This window comes from Peromyscus maniculatus, chromosome 1 (genome assembly GCF_049852395.1).
Source record: "Peromyscus maniculatus bairdii isolate BWxNUB_F1_BW_parent chromosome 1, HU_Pman_BW_mat_3.1, whole genome shotgun sequence".
In the NCBI taxonomy this organism is placed as follows: Eukaryota; Metazoa; Chordata; class Mammalia; order Rodentia; family Cricetidae; genus Peromyscus; species Peromyscus maniculatus.
In genome coordinates, this window is record NC_134852.1 from 49198775 (window position 1) to 49223376 (window position 24602).

The 24602-nt window shown below is 43.0% G+C and overlaps 1 long non-coding RNA gene across 1 annotated transcript in view; it reads left to right on the plus strand.

Annotated features, from left to right (window-relative positions):
- The first annotated feature begins 1488 nt into the window (after window positions 1–1488).
- LOC143272019 (uncharacterized) overlaps window positions 1489–24602 on the plus strand; it is a 29949-nt gene continuing 6835 nt past the window's right edge. Inside the window, exon 1 of the long non-coding RNA XR_013049394.1 lies at window positions 1489–1701. This is a non-coding gene — a long non-coding RNA (uncharacterized LOC143272019). The remainder of the gene's footprint in view (window positions 1702–24602) is intronic.

Below are 24602 nucleotides of genomic sequence, written 5' to 3' on the forward strand. Positions count from 1 at the left end.
TCTCCCAGAGCCCCTCTATTCTCCCGAAGGTGACCATGCGCGGGCAGGAGATACTTAACAAAGAATACTTAATGTGGACTCTGCAAGCAAATCCAGCTGATCAGAGGTCAGGGCGAAGCATGAGCCAGGAGCATCCTTCCCAGCCCAGAATGCCCGTGGTCTTTCCCCTACATCATGTGCTCAGCCACTGTTCCACACGTCCAGTGGGACATGTTGATCTTCCCACAGCAGCATGCCCTGTTTCATGGCAGCCCCCAGCTGCAGAGGAGGGAAGGGAGGCCCAGCTCCACCTTTGGCACTTCCCAAGCAGTGGCTCCTCCCTACCCAGGGTCAAAGTTAAGGTAAGTATGGTCCTCAAAACCACCGGAGTAATTTCGGAATTCAGTTGCCCTGTGCTGGGAAATGTACATGTGTAAACAGTTGGCGCGCTGTATCTGTAGGTTCCACACTGAGGTACTTAATCTGAAAACACTCAGGAAAAAAATTCAGAAAGTTCCAAAAAGCAAAACTGGAATTTGCTGTGCTGAGTCTACACAAAAGAAGCAACATGTGGGTGCTGTGCTGAGTGTACAAAGGAACCAAAAGATGGTTCTAACGTGTAAGGAGAGAGTGGGAGAGTTACTTGCCGATACAATGTCATTCTGTAAGAGGAATAAGAGGAACTTAGCATCTGAAGATGATTTCCGCACGTGGTCTTGGAACCACTCCCCTGGGTATGCGAAGGGACAATTACTCAAGGGCACCTGCTGTCTCCATGGTGGATAGTTGGAGGGCTCGACCTTGCGCAGACACCCACAGCAGCTGTGTCTTCATGGCTGCAGTATCCGGCTGGCAACAGTTGGTGGCAGGTCTCCACCTCCTCCAGCTCTGAAGTCCCTTCCGTCCCTCTGTGATGTTTCCTGGACCTTGTGGGAAGGAAATAAGGAGATGCCGACTTAAGGCTGAGCACTCCTCAGTCCCTTACTCTGGGTGCTTTGACCAGGTTGGAGTCTGCGTTACCTGACACCAGGATGGCTATTTCAGTACAGGTGTACAACATACACTGATGAGACCAGGATGAGCGGCATTCCTACCTCCTCACCCTGTGTCTGGGCTTGGTGCCCTCACCTCTTCTCTATATGGTTCTCCTAAATATACACAATCATTACGTTACTAAAAATTTAATATTTAAAGATATGGAACTCCTACCCTGATTCAGCCATTACACTATAAATAAATGTGTGTGTGTGTGTGTGTGTGTGTGTGTGTGTGTGTGTGTGTGTGTGTGTGTGTATTGGGGGGTGTTTATCACACTGTACACATAACTGTGTACAATTAAAGTAGAAAGCTAATAAAATATTTTTTAAAAAAAGAATAGTAGGCCAGAGGTGGTGGGTGACTTCAGGGAAACCGTGTCTTCTGGACACAGCAGGGCAGTTATACACATGAATGCATAACAATTATGACATCATGCACATGCTCTCCACAAGCTCAAACCAGACGAAACCCCAGCATGGAGTTCAGACAGTGGGCAGAAAGTCCCACCCCACAGTGAAGAGTTGTTGACATTTGAGAGCTTCTGGGAGAGGGAGAGTCCATTTTCTTTAAGGATGTAACATCTGGTGGGAGGACCACATTCCAGGCAGGTCCCACCGCTAAGAGTATTTGGTCAACAAAAATCAGACACAATGGATTTGAAGGAAAAGGAGAATGTGAAGTTGGGTGAGTAGAGAGGTGGGGTGGATCTGGGGGAAACTGGGAAGGGAGTGTATGTGATCTAAACACATTGTATGACATTAACAAAGAATTAATAAAAATATTGTCTATAAAAAAAAGAATAGTAGAGAGACAATAATAAAAGGGAAATAGGGTTAGGATGTGGTTCACTGGAACACTTGCCTAGCATGCAGGTGGCCCCAGGTTTAATCCCCAGCAGCACCAAAGGAAAAAAAAATGAAAATTAAATCTTTCTTAGGAGAACATGAGGGTAGAAGTCTTTATGGTAGAAAAGACTCCTGGGAACAAAACTATTACCTAGAAGACAATAAGACAGGATAGACTTAAATTTCTTATAAACAGAACAAAGTCCTTTAAACAACCGAGCAAGAAGTGAAAATAAGCTCAGTGTCTCCATGGAAAGATTTGGCTTGGGTCAAACACAAAGTGCAGGTTTTTGATCTTGTAAAGGAGCACACCTACAACAAAATGTTCTGGAAAGTTGAGAAAATGCATTCATACATTTATTCATACAGCAAATAAATATTAAGGCCTTCCTCTGTGCCAGGAAAAGTGATGAGCATACACTTGCCAGACAAACACAAACAAAAATAAATCTGAGTTGATAAAATGAATATTTAACAAGGTAGACAGTGGTCAATGTGAATCTTTTCCCTATCAAGCTTTATCAGGTACAGAGATCAAAAAAAGGACCTATCCAACATTATTGAGAAATCTGATGATATATATGTATATACTATATACAGGTGAATATACAAAATATGTTCTACTCAAAGGTCCAACGTCAAATTTGAGCAAAATGAATTTGACTAATAATGTCAATAACCTTGAATATATGTTCATATTACAATATAAAATATGTAAGATAATATACTCAGTATCCATACTGAACATAACAATATCATTAATAAACTCGAACACTCTCATACTTACACACATACCTCTCAAAACTTTACCCAAAGTTGGACATGGTAGCCACTAACCACAAGTAGCTAATGTAATTGATTATAGTTAAATAAACTAGAAAGTCAGGTGTTTAGTCTCACTGGTTATGTTTGTACATCTAGTCAATGCCATTCCAGCCAAGATAGATGCAAAAGAGTCCTCTCATGGCAAAAGTTCTGTTGGACAATGAGACATACAAAATGCAGCTGTAAACTCTATATAGCACTTGGAGAATTTTCATATGCACCAAAGAAGAATCAACTTTTTAAAAATTTAATTGTGATGAATAATTAAAAATCACAATCTAAGCACAAGATGTATTCATTGCCAGTGGTATGTCATTGCTTCTAGTCCTCTCAGCAGACACTGCTGAGAAATATGAGGATGTGTAGTCACATTACACAAGCATATTTATTTCAATACTATTTCCATATCTAGATATGGGACATAGGTAGATAGAGATGGGTGATGGATGGATGGATGGATGGATGGATGGATGGATGGATGGATGGATGGATGGATGGATGGATGGATGGATGGGTAAGTGGACAGTTTATTGGGTGGGTGGGTGGGTAGACAGGTTGGTGGGTGGGTGGGTAGACAGGTTGGTGGGTGGGTGGGTAGACTGGTAGATAGATCCACACATGTAGACATTAAAAACCATGATTTAAACTGTTCCATTGGACCCCACTCTAGTGCAACAGGATGCATTTTTAACTGCTTCTTTTCCACATTCCCACAACAATTAGAAACTAAGATCTCATCATCATCACTATTTGGATTTATTTGTTCAGTCATAAAACTTAGAGAATATGTGTTCACAATTCTAACCCATTACCAATTATAAGAAGAAAAACTGCTAAAAACAAAATCAACTAAGGATCAGGTTTTTTTTATGTCTGGTTGGGTGGTGTTGGTTAATCGGTTGGTTGATGGGAAGGTTGGTTAGTTGGTGGTTGGTTAGTTTTTTGTTTGACTAGTTGGTTGGTTGGCTTGCTCATTGATTAGTAGTTTGTTTGCTAGTTGATTAGTAGTTTGTTTGTTTTGTTAGCTGGTTGATTTTTTAGTTGGTTAGTTGGTTCATTTGTTAGTTAGTTGCTTCCTTCCTTACTTGATTGATTGATTGCTTGACTCATTGGTTAGTTGTTTGATGGTTTGGTTTGCTGGTTGGTTGGTTAGTTAGTAGTTGTTTAGTTGGATTGTTTGTTGGCTGATCGGTTAGTTGGTTTGTTTGTTGACTTATTGGTTGCTTGCTTCCTTGTTTGCTCATTTGATTGGTTGGCTCATTGGTTAGTTGTTTGATGGTTTGTTTGGTTGGTTTGTTGATTGGCTCACTGGTTAGTTGGTTGGTTGTTTGCTTGTTTGCTTGATTGTTTCATTAGTTGTTTTGTTGATGGGTCGATTGATTGACTCATTGGTTACTTGGTTGATTGCTTGTTTGATTGGTTGGTTTGTTTATTAGTTAGCTGTTTGATTGTTCATTGATTAGTATATTCTAGGTAGGGCTACTTAAAATATTTCTAAGCTGGGGCAGGAAAAGTATTAAATGAACCTGAAAGGAACATCTTTCTGTGCCAGAAAACAAGAAAGCATGAAAAAATTCATGAAGACATGCCAAAGGAGACAAAACCTAGGTTGAAAAGATCCACATTGTCAAATTCTAACCAATTTTAATGTTGAAATATTCTTATGTAATGACAGTAATGGACTAAAACCATGATGTCTTAGGGCTATAAATTAATGCACTATTTTTAATTAAGGGGATAGAAATAAAAATCTGTAAGTAAAATAATAATTAATTTAGAATGAAAGATGGAGTTTGAAAATTATCAGCATATAATAAAACTAATGAGTGAATATTGATGAAGCATAAAGAATTCATACAGCATAAAACTATCTCCCCACAAATTAGCTATTGATTACAAAGGCAAGGAAAGAAATAAGTTGACATGTTGGTAACCAAATAATCAAAGATAAGAAAACCAGTGTTGCAACTAGCCAACCCAAAAGCTACCTAACTGCACACAGCGAGGGGAGCACAATCCTGTTTACTAGTCATTCCTCCCCACAGAGCAGAAACCAGATCTATACACATAGGCATCAAGACATGAGAGATGACTACTGGCTTATGCTCTTCAAGACTGAAGGGCAAGAAATCTGAGAAGGCTGCAAAGGCCTGCCAACTCAAGGCAGTACCTGAACCTGGACCATATCCTGCAGGAGAAAAAGAGAAACCATTAAGAGAAAATATTTGGATAAGCGACAGAATTGAAATATGGATTATGGGCTAGAAGGGGAATTGTTCCTGCTTATTCACAAATGCTTAGAAAAAAGTATTAGTGTTCATAATAATGTTCTCTAAGTATTATCATATGTATAGTGATTATAAATATTAGTATATTTAGCATGCTAATTATATATACATATGTACATATACATACTAATCATGGATATATACAGATAGAAAATAAATGGGGCAAATTTAAACAATTGGTAAAGGATAGTGGGAATTCCTCAAACTATTCTTGTGACTAGTCAAAATTAGAAACAATAACAAAATAAACAAAACTTGAAAATAATTAACAATGTAAGCTTTTTAAATTCGAATTACTACTGGCTGTGGTGACACACTCCCATATTCCCAATGCTCAAGGGATCCCAGGTTGAAGCTAGACTAAGTGGAACATGACCTTGTCTCAAAAAATGTTTTCAAAACTTGAATTTGTAGATAAATTTAAGAATGAGTTTCTCAAATAAAAAAAATAGAACTATCAAGTTAAATCAGGGAATAAGGAAAAGGAACTAGAATAGAAAGAGCTGGATATGGTGGCACACTCCTTTAATCCCAATAGTAGAGATACAGAGGCAGGAGAATCTGTGAGTTAGGGACGAGTCTGGTCTACAAGCGAATTCCAGGTCAGTCAGGGCTACACAATGGTTGTTTCTCAAGATGTGAGCTCTCAGCTACTGCTCCAGTACCTGCCTACCTGCCTGCTGTCTTGCTCTCCACTGTGATGGCCAAGGACTCTGACCCTCTGAAACTATAAGCCCCAAATAAACTCTTCTATAAGTTGTCTTGGTCATGGTGTCTTATCACAAAAAAAAGTAACTAAGTCCCCGACTGCCATTCTGGACCAGAGCTTGCCCCTGACTTCCCTTCTGGACCAAAGAGTTGGACAAGAGAACTCCCTTTTGGACAAGAGAGAGAGTCTTCCTGAGTCTGTCAGCTCTTTGTGAAACAAGTCCACTGATAAGACCAAGAAGGAATCACAAGGAGATGGGCAGACGTCAAAGCAGAAGTACATACAGCAAAATGAAGAGCAATACAGCATCACCAGAACCTAGCTCGCCTCCAACATCTAGACCTGAACACCAAAAATTGGAAGAAGCAGAAGAAAGTAGCCTTATGAGTAACTTCATGAAGAAGGTAGAGGCTTGTGTAGAGGAAAAGACAAGAAAATTGGAAGAACGCTGTAAACAACTAGAGGAAAGGGCAAACAAATTAGAAGAAAACAATAAAGCCCTCCAAGAAAACAATAAAGTCCTGGAAGAAAACATTAAAATCCTGGAAGAAAACAATAAAGCACTGAAAGAAAATCATGAAAAAGCAATGAAACAAACAAAGGAAACAGTCCAAGATCTGAAAAGGGAAATTGAAAAAATGAAAAAGACACAAACAGAGGGAATGCTGGAAATAGAAAACCTGAGTAAAAGATCAGGAACTTCGGATGCAAGTATAACCAACAGAATGCAAGAGATGGAAGAGAGGATTTCTGGCATTGAAGATACAGTAGAAGAAATAGTTCCATCAGTCGAAGGAAACACTAAAGCCAACAAAGTCATGAACCAAAATGTCCAAGAAATCTGGGACACCATAAAAAGACCAAACTTACGAATTATAGGGATAGAAGAAGGTGAAGAATACCAACTCAAAGGCACAGAAAATATATTCAACAAAATTATAGAAGAAAACTTTCCCAACTTAAAGAAGGAAATGCCTATGAAGATACAAGAAGCCTATAGAACACCAAACAGACTAGACCCCCAAAAAAAGTCCCCTCGACACATAATAATTAAACAACTAAATGTACAGAATAAAGAAAGAATATTAAGAGCAGCCAAGGAAAAAGGCCAAGTGACCTATAAAGGTAAACCCATCAGAATAACACCCGATTTCTCAATGGAGACTTTGAAAGCCAGAAGGACCTGGACAGATGTAATGCAGACACTAAGAGACCATGGATGTCAGCCAAGACTAATATACCCAGCAAAACTTTCAATCATCATAGACGGAAGGAACAAGACATTCGAAGACAAAGCCAGATTTAAACAATACCTATCCACAAACCCAGCCCTACAGAAAGCACTAGAAGGAAAATTCCAACCGAGGGAAGTCAGATACACACTTGAAAACACAGGCAATAGATAAAGCCACAACAGTATACCCCAAAGAAGAGAAGTACACACACACTACCACCAAAAATAACAGAAATGAAGAATCACTGGTCATTAATATCCCTTAATATCAACGGACTTAATTCACCTATAAAAAGACATAGACTTACAGAATGGATACGAAAGCAGGACCCATCCTTCTGCTGCATACAAGAAACACATCTCAAATTCAAAGATAGACACTACCTAAGAATAAAAGGCTGGGAAAAGACTTTTCAATCAAATGGTCTTAAGAAACAAGCAGGGGTAGCCATCCTGATATCCAACAAAATAGACTTCAAACTAAAATCAATCAAAAGAGATCAAGAAGGACATTACATCCTCGTCACAGGAAAGATCGACCAAGATGAAGTTTCAATTCTGAACATATATGCCCCAAACATAAGGGCACCCACATATGTAAAAGAAACATTACTAAAGCTTAAACCACATATAAAACCCCACACATTAATAGTGGGAGATCTCAACACCCCACTTTCACCACTGGACAGATCTCCCAAATCGAAACTTAACAGAGAAATAAAGGACTTAACCGATGTCATGACCCAATTGGACCTAATAGATATCTACAGAACATTCCATCCTAACAAGAAAGAATATACTTTCTTCTCAGCACCCCATGGAACTTTCTCTAAAATCGACCACATACTTGGCCACAAAGCAAATCTCAACAGATACAAAACAATCAGAATAACCTCCTGTGTTCTATCAGATCACCATGGTTTAAAGCTAGATTTCAACAACAACAAAAACTACAGAAAACCTACAACCTCATGGAAACTGAATAATGCTCAACTGAATCACCAATGGGTTAAGGAAGAAATAAAGAAAGAAATTAAAGACTTCCTAGAGATCAATGAAAATGAAGACACCACATACCCAAACTTATGGGACACTATGAAAGCAGTGCTAAGAGGGAAATTCATAGCACTAAATGCCCACATAAAGAAGTTGGAGAAATCGCACACTAGTGAATTAACAGCACATCTGAAAGCTCTAGAACAAGAAGAAGCAAAGTCTCCCAGGAAGAATAGACGCCAGGAAATTATCAAAGTGAGAGGTGAAATTAATAAATTAGAAACTAAGAGAATAATACAAAAAATTAATGAAACAAAGAGTTGGTTCTTTGAGAAAATCAACAAGATAGACAAGCCCTTATCCAAACTAACCAAAAGACAGAGAGAGAGAATCCAAATCAACAAAATCAGAAATGAAAAGGGGGACATAACAACAGACATTGAGGAAATCCAGAGAATTATAAGGTCATATTTCAAAAACCTCTACTCCACAAAACTGGAAAACCTAAAAGAAATGGACATTTTTCTGGATAGATACCACATACCTAAGTTTAATCAAGACCAGATAAACTATTTAAATAGTCCAATAACCCCTAAGGAAATAGAAACAGTCATTAAAGGTCTCCCAACCAAAAAAAGCCCAGGACCAGATGGTTTCAGCGAAGAATTCTACCAGATCTTCAAAGAAGAGTTAATACCAATACTCTCTAAATTGTTCCACATAATAGAAACAGAAGGAACATTACCAAACTCCTTCTATGAGGCTACAATTACCCTGATTCCTAAACCAAACAAGGATGCAACAAAGAAAGAGAACTACAGACCGATCTCCCTCATGAACATTGATGCAAAAATACTCAATAAAATACTGGCAAACAGACTCCAAGAACACATCAGAACAATTATCCACCATGATCAAGTAGGCTTCATCCCAGGGATGCAAGGGTGGTTCAACATACGAAAGTCCATCAATGTAATACACCATATAAACAAACTCAAAGAAAAAAACCACATGATCATCTCACTAGATGCAGAAAAGGCATTTGACAAAATCCAACACCCCTTCATGATAAAAGTCTTGGAGCGATCAGGAATACAGGGAACATACCTAAACATAATAAAGGCAATATATAGCAAACCAACAGCCAACATCAAATTAAATGGAGAGAAACTCAAAGCAATTCCACTAAAATCAGGAACGAGACAAGGCTGTCCACTCTCCCCATACTTATTCAATATAGTACTTGAAGTTCTAGCCAGAGCAATAAGACAACATAAGGAGATTAAGGGGATTCAAATTGGAAAGGAAGAAGTCAAGCTTTCCCTATTTGCAGACGACATGATAGTATACTTGAGTGACCCCAAAGATTCCACCCAGGAATTGATAAAGCTTATAAACACCTTCAGCAACATAGCAGGATACAAAATCAACTCAAAAAAATCAGTAGCCCTCCTATATACAATGGACAAAGAAGCTGAGAAGGCAATTAGAGATACATCACCCTTTACAATAGCCAAAAATGACATAAAATACCTTGGGGTAACACTAACCAAGCAAGTGAAGGACCTATATGACAAGAACTTTAAGTCCCTGAAAAAAGAAATTGAAGAAGATCTCAGAAAATGGAAAGATCTTCCATGCTCATGGATAGGCAGGGTTAACATAGTAAAAATGGCAATCTTACCAAAAACAATTTACAGATTCAATGCAATCCCCATCAAAATACCAACACAATTCTTCACAGATCTGGAAAGAACAATACTCAACTTCATATGGAAAAACAAAAAACCCAGGATAGCTAAAAGAAACCTGTACAATAAAACAACTTCTGGAGGCATCACAATCCCCGACTTCAAGCTCTACTATAGAGCTACAGTAATAAAAACAGCCTGGTATTGGCATAAAAACCGACATGTGGACCAATGGAATCGAATTGAAGACCCTGACATTAACCCACACACCTATGGACATATAATTTTTGACAAAGAAGCCAAAAGTGTACAATGGAAAAAAGAAAGCATCTTCAACAAATGGTGCTGGCATAACTGGATATCAGCGTGTAGAAGGCTGCAAATAGATCCATATCTGTCACCGTGCACAAAACTTAAGTCCAAGTGGATCAAAGACCTCAACATAAATCCAGCTACTCTGAACCTGCTAGAAGAAAAAGTAGGAAATAGTCTTGAACGCCTTGGCATAGGAGATCACTTCCTAAATATAACACCAGTAGCGCAGACACTGAGACAAACAATCAATCAATGGGACCTCTTGAAACTGAGAAGCTTTTGTAGAGCAAAGGATACGGTCAACAAGGCAAAGCGACAGCTTACAGAATGGGAAAAGATCTTCACTAACCCCACATCTGACAGAGGACTGATATCCAGAATGTATAAGGAACTCAAGAAATTAGACATCAAAAGGACCAACAGTCCAATTGAGAAATGGGCTTTAGAACTAAACAGAGAATTCTCAACAGAGGAATTCCAAATGGCTGAAAGACATTTAAGGAATTGCTCAACTTCCCTAATCATCAGGGAAATGCAAATCAAGACAACTCTGAGATACCACCTTACGCCTGTCAGAGTGGCTAAGATCAAAAACACTGAAGACACTTTATGCTGGAGAGGATGTGGAACTAGGGGAACTCTCCTCCACTGCTGGTGGGAATGCAAGCTTGTACAACCACTTTGGAAATCAATATGGCGCTTTCTTAGAAAATTGGGAATCAATCTCCCCCAAGATCCAGCTATACCACTCCTGGGCATATACCCAAGAAATGCTCAATCATACCACAAGAGCACTTGCTCAGCTATGTTCATATCAGCATTGTTTGTAATAGCCAAAACCTGGAAACAACCTAGATGCCCTTCAACTGAAGAATGGATAAATAAATTGTGGCACATATACACAATGGAATACTACTCAGCAGAGAAAAACAACGACATCACACGGTTTGCAGGCAAATGGATGGATCTAGAAAAAATCATCCTGAGTGAGGTAACCCAGACTCAGAAAGACAAATATGGTATGTACTCACTCATAGGAAGATGCTAGATGTGGAACAAGGATGACTAGACTGCTACTCACATCACCAGTGAGGCTACCTGGAAAACGGGACCCCAAAAAAAGACACGGAGAAATGGACAAGATCTACATGAATAGCCTGGTCATGAGTGGGAACAATGAAGGGCGACAGTCGAGGGAAAGAGTGGGAGATCCTAGCTGGATCAAGAAAAGAGAGGGAGAACAAGGAATAGGAGACCATGGTAAATGAAGACCACATGAGAAGGTGAGAAGGGGAGGAAGCAGAGAGCTAGGGAGGCCCACGAAGATCCACAAAGATACCCCCTCAAAAGACTGCTGGCAATGGTCGCGAGACGGCAGGAACTGACCTACTCTGGTGATGGGATGGCAGACACCCAAATAGTGGTGCCATAAACCCCATCCAAGGACTGAGGAATCTGAAGGCAGACATCCACGGCTGGTCCCCTGGTGGAGCACTGGGAGTCTAATTAGTGAGTAAGAAGAGGATTTATATGAGCGAGAATTGTTGAAGCCAAGGTTGGATAAAGCACCGGGACAAATAACCAAATGAATGGAAGCACAGGATCTATGAACCAAAGGCTGAGGGGCCCCCAACTGGATCAGCCCACCTGAACGGGTGAGACAGTCATTTGGCTTGATCTGTTTGGGAGGCAGCTGTGCATTGGTGCCAGGTCCTGGGCTCGTTGCATGAGTTGGCTGTTTGAATCCTGGGACTTATGCAGGGACACTTGGCTCGGTCTGGGAGGGGGGAATGGACCTGCCTGGACTGAGTCTACCAGGTCAACCCCGGTCCTCGGGGGAGACCTTGATCTGGAGGAGGTGGGAATGGGGGAATGGGGGGTGGGCTGGGGGGAGGGGTAGGCGAGAGGGGGAGAACAGGGGATTCTGTGGCTATTATGTTGAACTGAATGGTGTTATAAAATAATAATAATAATAATAATAATAATAATAATAATAATAATAATAAAAAAGAAAAGTTGGACTAAGATAAATGGCAATCTTTATCTGCTTTATTGAACTTTGTAGACCCTAGTTTGATAGAAAAATATCATACCTGTTAGAGAAATCTTCTGAATAAAATAAACATGTCATATGGTTAACCAACTGAGATGGAGGTGATAACATGTGCTCCTGGCAAATCTAAGCAGGAGAGTCCAGTAGGGATCAGATCACATGCAAAAAAAAAAAAGTAACTAAGACACCTAGAATCCCCCAGTGAGAGGCTGGGGGTGTGGCTCAGTGGTAGAGCCCCTGCCTAGAATCTCCCAGTGAGAGGCTGGGGGTGTGGCTCAGTGGTAGAGCACCTGTCTGGAATCCCCCAGTGGGGGACTGAGTGTAGGTCAGTAGTAGGGCACTTTCATAACACATCCTTGATTGGATTCCCAGGATCAAAAAATAATTAATTAATTTAAAAATTATAAATTAAGAAAATTAATTAATCAAATAAGACATAGACTTATGGGGAGGTGTGTTATGGTCTGGTAATACTATAAAGATAGTAGTTGTTAATTATTTTATGACATGAGTTCAGTTAAAATCCTTTTAGGAAAAAATGCACAAAAAAGCTCTGAAAAATGAGAATTATAAGAGAGACATAGCATATCATCTATTAAAGCAAATTACAGAACTATAGCATTAAGGCTGTGGAAATGGCCAAGGGGGAAAATAGATATGAAAAAGTAAAAAAAAAATAAGCAATATGTGTAAGAAGAATTCAAAACCCAACGAGCACACCACAAGCCTGTGTGCACCATTAGCTGCCCGAGAAGTGTAACTCGAAGAGCAGAAGGGGCTGTTAACGAAGCAGCTGGTGAAGAGGAGGACCTGGGTGGGGGACCTGGGTGGGGCTGCCCATTCTGAATACCCCAGCAAATGTCTATAGCTCTTTCGGAAAGCTATAGAATAAGAGGTAAGCACTTAAAAGTGCAGCTTCAAAGGCTTTGCTGGAAATTGGAGAGATGGTTCAGCAGTTAAGGGCTCCTTGTTGCTCTTCCAGAGGACCGGAGTTCAGTTCCCAGCTCCCACATCAGGCAGCCTACATCTGGCTGCAACTCTGCCTCCCTGGAATGTAAGTTCTCTTCAGGCCCTACACTTACATGCACAAACACACACACACACACACACACACACACACACACACACACACACACACACAACTTTGTTTGAAGGCTATGCTATCAACTGAAAATGTACTCACCCCCAAAACACTTCTGTATAGCAGGCTCTCGTGTATTATAGACATAAGGCACTGAACACGCAGAGAAGGTTGGTGGCTAAACAAAGACTCAGAGGGACGCACCCCTCCTGCCAGCCTGCACCTGCAGCATCTCCACTGTCCATCCCTCCTGCTGCTGTTCATTTTTCCCTCATCTGCTTCAGACAGTTTCCAGTGGCAAAGTTATAATTCATTCACTCACTCATTTGTTATGTGAGTAGAGAGTGGTCATAAAATGAAGACCACCCCAACCAGAACACATGCGAAGGCTCTTTATCCGGAAACAGCTGTGTTGTGTTAAGGGAGTCAGTCTCTACCTCCTGTTTGGCAGACACTCAAAGGGAAACAAAGGGATGGAAAGCTTTTGCATTAGGAAAAAAAAGTGAAGGCTTCAAGTTGGTGTGGGGAGGCTGTGGGCATGCTAACCCATACTAGGTGCCCTGTGTGTTGCTTAAAAGTACGTATTGGCATTCTCCAAAGAGCGTAAGTTGAAAGCCAGGAGCATAATTATGAACACTTCCAGTTATTAATTAAGCTGAGCCCACTGTTATACCACTATTGTTTGGTTTTCTAACCTGGTCCCTGAACTTGCATTTATCCGTGGAGACAACTGGTTCACTTCCTGTACCAGTTCCTGCAAACTGTGGGTTATAGGTTTATCTTTATGTATCTGTATGGTCCGCTGGTCATCTGCTTGTATAGTCAGTCTCCCAGAAGCACAGGGGAAAATACTGGGTAAAATGCTCAGTGCTAATGTCGATTTGATTGAATCTAGCATCACCTGGGAGATGGGCCTCTGGGTGTGCAAATAGGGAATTAATGTGGATTATGTCGACTGACGTCAGAAGACCCGTCTTAACTGTAGCTGCAACCATTTCCTGGGCAAGAGATCAAGGATTGTATAAAATGGAGGCAGTAAGACAAACATTAGCATTCACTGTTCTCTGCTCTCTGCTTCTGGAATGTGGGTGCTATGTGATCAGCCAGCCATCTACTCCCGCTACGATGCCTTCCCCGCCATGACAGACTGTAGCCTTCTGGAACCAGAAGCCAAAATGAATCCTTCCTCCCTCAAGTTGCTTTCATCAAAGTATATTATCACAGCAACAGGAAAAGGAAATAAAACACTGGGTTCAAAAACATGTGTTAGTTATTGTGACAAGATGCCTGAGGAAGACCACTTGAAAAGGAAAGATTTGATTTTGCTCACTGTTTTAGAGGATAGATGTATGGTTGAGCTGGCTCCATTCCCAAGGACCAATGGTGACTTGGAGCATAATGGTGGAGAGTGTGATAGGGAAGAGCTGTTGGGCTCACAGCAAGCAAGAAAAACAAGGAGGAACCAGACACAAGGTGACTGTGCAAAGGCACACCCCCAGTCATCAACACTGTCCGGTCAGGCCCAGCTTCCTACTTCCCATCACCTCTGAATAATGGCATCAAGCTATGATGGGTTCAGAGTCCTCGGGATCACATGGATTCTCACTGGTCCCACCAGCTGGAGACTGAGCCTTCAGGATGTTTTGCAGGAAGGACATTGCACAGCCAAACCTTAACAACAAAGGTGCATGAAACACATTGCCTGTCCACCCAAGTAGATTGTGCTCTGGTGGAAAAGTCACCCTGTTATTTTGGAATTTCATGGATCCTTAGCCATGTTCCATGGTAGGAAGTCCTCTCTTCTTGGCTACCCAAGAGTGCATTGAGCTTAGGCCAAACCCACATCCTATTATCATGTTCTACGGGACCCTTCTGTGCTTGGTTCTTATCAGCCCCTTCCCAATATGCTTCATCACTGCAGACAGTGATGGCCGTCCAGCCAGTGGGAGAAAACAGCTCCCCCTAGCGCAGATAGTAAGACCAACAGTGCCTAAAGCGAGTTAATATTTCCATGTGTCTGCCACTCCAAATTATGTCAGCAATTTAAAAAAAATACTTCTTCTGGGATTGGAAAGATGGCTCGGCTGTGAAGATCATTGGATGCTCTTGAAGAGGACCAAGGTTCGATTCCCACATGCTGATTCATAACCACCTATAACTCCAGTCCAGGGAATCCATCACCTCTTTTGACATCCACAGGCACTACCTGCATGTGGTACACAAACATAAATTCAGGAAAACATTCACACACATAAAAAAATAATAGTAAAATATAGTCCTTCCTGAAATCAGAGAAAGCATTTTCTATTGGTCTAGATCTGAACCCATTTGCCACCACTTAGAGTCTTGATTAGCACATTTCCCCTTACATTTTAATACGTGCTGAGTCCTACATGGAAACTACTGAAACTTTGGAAAGTGCTGAAGAGTAGAGACAGGTTCTCAAGACACACAGACTGCAGGGTGTCCATTTGTTCTAACAGTGAGTTTGGGGAAATTCGAAATTGCTCAGTATCAACACAGGCACAGTCACTGTCTCCAAGTGCTCTGAGTGCCACAGCCCTGCATTTAAACAGTAGATCTAGAGCAAACAAGGAAAGCTCAGTGACAGCCAAGACAAATTACCTGAACTCCTGTCTCTTCAACTCCGTCACCTGAAGTGGGCACTTGAAAGTTCATTTGTGTTTAAAATTTAAAACAGAGCAAACTCCGTGGTGTTACATTTTTGTTTGATTGGTATGAATTTTAGTTCATACATGATTTATGGAATTTTAATAGTGTCTTTAAGATTGAAATTCATTATTTTCAATTGCTAATCATTCACAAACTAGGAAAGAATAGAGAGACTTTTACAGTACTAGCATACTTTTGTACTTCTATCCAGATAAGGTTAGAAAATCACAAATATATTTGTGAACAACTACAATCTGTTTCAAACAAATCACACTGACACACCAAGATTTGACACAGCTCTTTGAGCTGCAGGTGTGCCTCCAGGGCTCTACCACTGAGCCACACCCCAGCCCCTTCACTGGGGGATTCTAGGCAGGGGCTCTACCACTGAGCCACACCCCAGCCCCTTCACTGAGGGATTCTAGGCAGGGGCTCTACCACTGAGCTGCCATGCCCCAGCCCCTCACTGGGGATTCTAGGCTCTACGACTGAACCACACCCCAGTCCCTCACTGGGAGATTCTAAGCAGTTGTCCCACCATTGAGCTGTAACACACACAGCAACACTTAGGTGGTTTATTTGTTTGTTTGTTTGCTTGCTTCTTTGCTTGTTTGAGACAAGGTTTCACTCTGTAGCCCAGGCTGATTGGTATGCACCCAGCTCCTGATCTTCCTGACCCTGCCTCCTGAGTTCTGGGATAACAGGTGTGCATCACCATGTCCTGATTGGTTTCTTAAATATGAAAAGAAATTAAAGTTTTCACTGAATTATCTTGATTTATGATAATTTGATATTTTAGTGATGTTTCAACTAAGGGAACCCTTTTAATGGGATCCTAAAATAGGTATGCCAAAATGGTTCTCACACTGAAAGCTTTTCCTAACTATTTATTTATCTGTGATTTAACATGAATGAGTCACTTGGGAATTAAGAATAATCTAGAAGCATTCTTCAATCAGCTCTGGGTGAGAGCAGCTTGACACATCTGGGTAGGAAGAGCAGCAAAGACTAACAGATCTGCATGGGCCAGGGTTCAATGGGCAGCTGCAATTCAGTTTCTACTAACTAGTGTGTGGGAATGAGCTTGTCTGCACTAACGTAGTTCATGCTGTCAGTCGCCATGTGGGGTATGGCTTTTTTTAGTATAGTAATGTTTTTCTTCTAACATGATTACATATATATATAAGTCAACAAAGGAAATTTTATGTTTATTTTCTTATCACTATCATTATTAATCATGTGTACGCATTCGTATGGAAGCCAAGGGATCAACCTGGAGGATCAGCGTTCAGGTGTCTACTTCAGTTTTTTGTTTTTGTTTGTTTGTTTGTCTTGTGAGGCACCGTCTCTTCATTGACCTGGGAATTATGGATTCAGCGAGGCTGGTCAGACAGCAAGACCCAGAAATCTGCCTGTGCCCAGTTCATCTGTGGATTACACATATGTGCCACCATCCCCAGCTTCTTACATCGGTTCAGGGGCTCAAACTCAGTTCCCCTTGTTTGTATGGCAAGTACTTTACTGCCCAGAGTCTCCAATGTCCCATCTATTATATTTCTGGGTTGTAATTGAAAGTCATTTGGGTGTATGGAGGAAAGAGCATGTGGGGACAATCCCCTCTGCTGAAGAAATGTGGTGGGCTCACCTATGTCCTGGAGATCCTTGAAACACATCAACTTCGGCCTGACCCTGAATATTCAGTTGCTCGCACCAGGAGCACCCTTCTTTCCGACCTCTGAGGAGCAGGACTCTTTCGGGCCCATCTGTCACTCTCAGAGGGCCACATTTTCAGTGTACCAGCTTCTCCATGTAGGCCTTGCCTCCCTTGCTTATTGCCCAAACCTTGGGACCAGTGTGGAGGCCCCAGGAAGAAGGGGAGTGTCCCCTGGCTTCCCTGCTTCCCTTGGGCACAGCGCCTGGCAAACACGATGTCGGTGTGAGGTGCCTGAGCAGCCAACTGTGAATTCAGAAACTCCTGTCACACACAGGTAAGAGAGGGGGCTGGTCCAACACACGCTGGGTCCTGAAGCTGAAACCAGGACGAATAAGAACAGTAGAGCCAGCAGGAAGGGCAAGGGGGCATTCGGGGAATTTCAAGTGGACAGGGTCTGGAGGGCATTGTTGTGACATAGGAAAACCAGCAGGGACTCTGCAGCTGTCATCCAAGCCCCGGGCAGGTAGTTGGTTAAGGGATTTTAAAGTATTTGAGTTTATTTGAGGTGGTCAGGCAGTGACATGGGACCTGATGCATTCTCTAGAAATGTCGCCATGGCTGCCACAGAGAGACGAAGACCTGAGTGTCTCAGTTGGCCTGGAAGGGGGAATGGTGAGAGCCTGTGTTCTTTCATGTTCAGGAAAGCACCAAGGCAGAGATGAAGCAAGGCTAACTTCCCCCCACATCCAGCTAAAACCCTGACAACTAGACTTGCCGAGACAGGGAAGAGCTAGGACCAGCAGGCCAAGGGGATGGGGGCACCAGACCTTCTCAACAGTGCACAATCAGCAGGGCCAGGCCTGAGAGCTTGTGAGAACAAGGTGTCAGGACACTGGTGACTCAGGTCAGGAGGCTCCAATCCAAGAAATTAAGTTGAAGGAGGCGCTGCCAGAGACACACAGAAGTTAACTCCATTTGCGCTTCTCTTCACAAGAGGCCACTGAGGACTAACTCGGATGCCGAGAGACAAGGTGAGAGCCACCGATTCTTGATTTCAAAGGAGGTTGGCAAAGGAGCTACTGAAAGCCAAGCCAGCCCCACTGAGTCCTCAGAACCTAACAGCTACCCTGGGACACACACCACTCAGGAACTGGGAGATGCTCCAGGGACCCCCTCTTACCCCTCCCCACAGGGATGGCCAGCACTTGTCACCCTGTCCCCAACAACGCTGCTAATGTAGGCAGTCTCTCGGGATAGGGAGCAAGGGGCAAACTTTGGATCTTTACATGCCACAATGAAGAAAATCAATTCCAGGGCCCTGGGGAGGGAGGGACTACAGCAGAAGTCAGCAGCCACCACCAGGAGCCGCACTGAGACTAGGATGGGGGCGGGGGAACAGCTCCAAGTGAAGGAAGCATGCTCTGAGGCCCACAGCAAACCACTCTCCCCGAGAATAATGTGTAGGTACAAGCAGGGCCACACTAGTGTGTAGATGTGTGGGGTGTGAGCAGGGCCACACTAATGTGTAGGCATGTGAGGTATGAGCAGGGCCACACTAATGTGTAGGCATGTGAGGTATGAGCAGGGCCACACTAATGTGTAGGCATGTGAGGTATGAGCAGGGCCACACTAGTGTGTAGATGTCTAGACAGAGCCACACTAGTGTGTAGATGTGTGGGGTGTGAGCAGGGCCACACTAGTGTGTAGGCATGTGAGGTATGAGCAGGGCCACACTAGTGTGTAGATGTCTAGGATGTGAGCAGAGCCACACTAGTGTGTAGATGTCGAGAGTGTGAGCAGAGCCACACTAGTGTGTAGTTGTGTGGGGTGTGAGCCAGGCCATACAAAGGAAGATGTTCTTTGTGCTTCCTAACCAAGGCAGAAGTCCAAATCCAGCCTCCTACCACTGGAATAAGGCATCTACTTTAGCCACAGAGATCTGACTCATGGTCAGTGTTAGAGGAGCCACCCACAATTTTAACATTGCTGTTACAGTGGGAATGGGTTGGTAAACAATAGCCAGTTCACCTGGGTGGATGAGACTCCCTCCCGCAACCCGGACTCCAACCCTTGGTGCTTAACATCAGCTTCCTCTGCACTCCCATACAAGAATGCTAGGTCAGAACTTTGGGTTTGACTTCCAGATCCTTCGTGGGGAAGGTAGAAGACTCCAGCTCTACCCCAGAGCCTTGCATCTCTTTGCAGCCAGAGTCCTGACTCAGACCTTGCTTATGCTGCACCACGAGGCATTTGGAGCCCACTCTTCCAACCAAGTGATACAAAGAGGGGTGAGCAGACAGGATTTGGAGATCAAAGAGAAAGATCCTTCACAGGTGTGTAGAACCTACCACCATCCAGATGTTAGGGCATATTCAAACCCTTCTTTGTGACAGGGAGATCATTTCTGCTTTGTTTGATGATATTCAAACTTGGAGAAGTCCATGGAATGGAACATAGTAGTCCCAACACATGCTGATTTCAATACGAAATGTCCCCCTGAGGTTTATGTTTTGATGTTCGGCCCCAACTGGTGACAGTCATGTGGATGAAGCTAATTGGCCATGCCTGCTCCACCACGATGGACTGAAATTTCTATGAACCATAAGTAACAAAGAAGTGTTCCTTAAGTGGTGTTTGTAGGGTGTTTTTTTGTTTTTATGGTTTTTTGTTTTTTGTTTTTAACAGCAGTGAAGAGGTAAGTAACACACAGCCATACTTGGGGGGTCACAAGAGGTAGTGAGGCTCCCAGAATGAGAAGATCCCATGAGGAAGTGGCCATGCAGACAGGAAGGCACAGTGTGTAGGGGGGGCTGTACCCAGGGAGGGCTGTGGAGCAGAAGCCAGCTCCCCACAAAGCCACCGCCCAGAGGCCACACCCTAACACTATCCGCAGTCTGAGGAGAATTGAAATGAAATTAAAAACTGCTGGAATGGTACCACCAGAACAATCCGTAAAAGAATGAAGAGTTGGACTCCATCAGAATTAAAAACGTCTGCTCGACAAGGGACAACATTCAGCAAATTAAAAGACAAGCCACAGCTTGTAAGAAAATATTTGCAAGTCACATATTTGAGGAAGGACTTGAATCCAGATTGTTATAAAGAATTCTCAAAACCCAGCAATGAGAAAATAAACAACCTAATAAAAAGTCAACAAAACTTTTAACAGATGCTTAGCCAGCATGGACAGATATCAAAGGAGCATATATAAGGGGTGTGTAATATTGTTAGATGTTAAGGCAAATTAAAGTCACAATGAGATGCCACTGTATCCCTATTCCATTAGCTAAAGTACAACAATAAAACACATAATACCAAGAGAGGATGAAAAGCAACTGGAGTTTGCATACATTGTTGCTTCAAGATAGTAAAGCTGTTTTGGGATACTTACTGCAGTGTCTGGGTAGTGCTGCTTTCATGGACTCCTGAAGTAGCTTTCTGTTTGGCCTCTGCAGTGCTGGTAAATGAAAACGGATGTTCTCATGGAAACCCTGAGTCCAGATATTTTGTAATAAGTTGATGCATAACTACCATAAAATGCAAACAAACTGAGTATTTTTCAAGGAGCCAATGAAAAAACAAAATGTAAAGCATCTATGCCATGGAGTACTATTCAGCAATGAAAAAGAACAAAGTACTAATAGACACTATGTGGGCATATAGACAAATATGTTGTGCTAAATGAAAACCATCACATGCTAAACTAAATACCAAAACCAGATTGGCAAAGCCACATGACCAGGAAATACCAGCAATTACCAAGAGGAAAGGCTATGGGAAGGGCTTGATGACAAAGAACTTTAAGAGCATTTAGGTTTGGTGGATCCACACAGTGTCTTAATTAAAATGGTAATTAGGTGAGGATTCATGTTTGTCTAAATCTGTAGTACTGTGGACTGAAATGGGTGACTTTTAATACATAGAAATTTAAAAATTAATTGGTTTGAAGAGGTTTCTTAGTGATTGGTTGATTGGTCTTAATTGTTGGGGGTTGGGGAGTCAAGACAGTTTTACTATGCAGCCCAGGCCAGTCTCAAACCAACAGGCATTTTAAACTACTGTCTCAAAATGAGTTTACACTCAATTCAACGTGATGAAATGTTTGTCAGTTCTCTAACGCTGTGAAGGAACACCTGAGAAAACACTGAGAGGACAGGCTTGTTCGGGTTCACTGTTTCTGAGGTTTCAAACCATGGTCACTCAGCCCATTGTTTCTGGATCTCGTAGTGAGGCTGAACATCACTGTGCAGAGGGTAAAACAGAGCCACCCCATGGCACACAGAATCAGAAGGGAGGGCCGGGGTCTAAACATTCACTCAGACTCATAACTGATCAAAGTGCAGAGAGTGTCAGCCCTTCTCGAAGGCCTGGGGACCGTCATGGAAGAGGGGATGGAAATGTAAGAGCCAGGGGTTAGGGAGGAGCTGAGTAAAACAGGGACCAGGGATGTGACGAGTGTGCACATGGACTCACAGCAGCTGTGGTCGAATGCGCAGTGTCGACCAGGTTGGCTTCCTGCGGTGGGGAGGAGAGGGTCTCGGGAGCTCCCACCCGTAACTTATGAGCTGTTAACAGCTTATGACTTCCGAGCAAGGGAGAGCGGGAAGTCAGTTTTCTTCAAGGCTCTGCTGCTGGTGGGCTGGCCGTGCTCCAGTGGACGACCCCACACCCCCGAGCATTTAGGCAGCACAAATGGAACTCTGTGGGTTATAAAAATAAATAAACAAATCATTTAAAAGAGGATACTATGTTGGAAGGGGGAGGGATGGAGTGGATTTGGGAGGAGTTGGAGGAAAAGCAGAAGTAAGTAGGACCAAATGCATTGTGTGCATGTATGGCATTCTCAAAGAGTAAAAGTGTTTCATTTTTACAGTAAAAAATCATTTTAGCATATGTATGCACAGCTGAATTTCATTCCAGCACTCGGGAGGCAGAGACGGGCAGATCTCTGTGAGTTCAAGTCCAGCCTTGTCTACAGAGCTAGTTCTAGGACAGCCAGGCTACACAGAGAAACACTATCTCAAACAACAACAACAAATCTTTTTCAAGAACACACTTGTAGTGACCTGCTTCCTCCACTTAGGCTTCATCTCATAGTCGTTGACCACCTCTCAATACCCTATAGGCAATGAATCCATCATGGATTAGCCCACTGGTGAGGGCAGAGCCCTCATGATCCAGTCACATCCCAAAGACCCAAAGCCTTAAGCATGCTTGCTCTGGAGGGAGAGATTTCTGATGCAAACCATGACAGAAGGAGATCTTATCGATTTCATTTAACAGATGTGGAGAAGCCTCTGCCTGGTCCTTCTGGTCCAGAAGGTTCTAGAAGACAGAATAGCCTACCACTTCTGTCTTCCAGAGATATTTCCAGAGCAAAGCAGACCCAGTTAGAGTCTTGGGCCTTTCGTGGAACAGTCAATATTTAAGGTGGGCATGGGAGGTGTAGACTCAGTGTGTGCATTGTGAGTAGGCAAGAGGGCAAGAGTATGTGCACACACAGACAAGGCTGACTCCAAAGCAGGGAAGGATGGTGGGCATGGGAGGTGTAGACTCAGTGTGTGCACTGTGAGTAGGCAAAAGGGCAAGAGTATGTGCACACACACAGACAAGGCTGACTCCAAAGCAGGGAAGGATGGTGGGCACGTGGAGGGAGGGCAGACCACACAGGATGGTGGGAAACTCATTGAGGGTCTGGTTGGCACAGTCCTGTGACTCCTGTGGGGACTTGTATGGGAGCCAGATGGGACATAATAAGTATCAACATGGAGCCTCCTTTAAATCAAATGGAACAGGGCGTGGGGAAGGCTTCCTCCCCAAACAAGGCAATTAGTCCATCACAAGGAAAGCAGCCACAGGAGGTCACCATGACCCCATCAGCTGACATTTATGGAGTGCCTACCACTTGCCAGGCACTGTTGCCAGGGCTGCATACAGAGGGACGTATTTCATCCACCCATGGCATTTTTATGATTCCCATTTGCAAGTAAGAAAATCGAGGCCATACAGTGACAAACTAACACATTCAGTCACACCTATACAGGAAAGAATCGGGGTTCAAATCTGGGCACCCATCTCTAGGCACTCTTCTTGGCTGGATGCTGAGATGGTGTTCAGTCTGGGTGATCACAACAACATAGAGAGCAGTAGGGTTATTTTCCCAGCCGTCTTTTTCTGTATTCATGTGTCAATGTTAACACAGGCGCGCGCGCGCACACACACACACACACACACACACACACACACACACACACACACACACACACAAACACACACACACATGCACACCAGCTTTTCAGCCTCTCTCAAGCCCCATTTCACACTTCCACAGCTCCGCTGAGCACACATGCAGGCACATACAAGGATAGAAGACTCAGGGGTAGTTGCTCAGCCCTCGTGGAAGCTGATGGAAACAGAGTCAAATGACATGAAAGAATTACAAGACACTCATTCTTAAGAATAATATGTCTTTTCCAAAAGAGGCTAGGGTGTACAAGCAGGAGTGAGAGCCAAATGACGTCTGAACCACACAGCCAATAAATTAATTTCATGTGGGAGAAAAAAAAAAGGCTGGATTGGCCCGGGGTTATTAAAGATCCCGTCAGAATAGAGATCTCATTGTGACACAGACCTCTCTGGTGGGGTCTCATCAACTGAAGCTGTTTTAGATTCCAGCTTCCCCAGAGTCCCCTGTGCCTAACAAAGAGTCCACGTCAAATGCAGAAAAGATGGACCTGTCTAGACATCCCATTGCATGTAAAAAATAAAATTAAATAAAAAAAAAACCCACACGCCCTTCTTGTCAGCTCTGAGAAGTGGGGCTTGCCCAGGCTTCCCTGCCAGGCTGCTGGCAGCTAGCAGAGCTGGGGAGGGAGGGCAAGCACAGCCGTTCTGACTTGGGAAAAGCTTCCAGGGATTTCATAGGAATTATTAGTGAGCTTCTGGAAGATTCTGAGGTCTGCTAGTGAAAATTAAAGGGGGAAGTTTTGTGGTGGGGCCAGTGATCCTCTGAGAGATGGGGAGATACGCCAATAAGCCGTGGGTAAAACACAGGCTAACCTACACCAAAATTGTGGTCCTTCAGCTGGGGCTGAGCTCAAAGCTCTGCTTGGCATGGCCAGAAACCAAGCTTCAGGCATAGACTGGAAGCCCAGAGAGGAGATGGAGGTCTAGTTAATCTCATTAACAGCAGCAGGAGTCATCCAGCATGGGAGTGTTTAT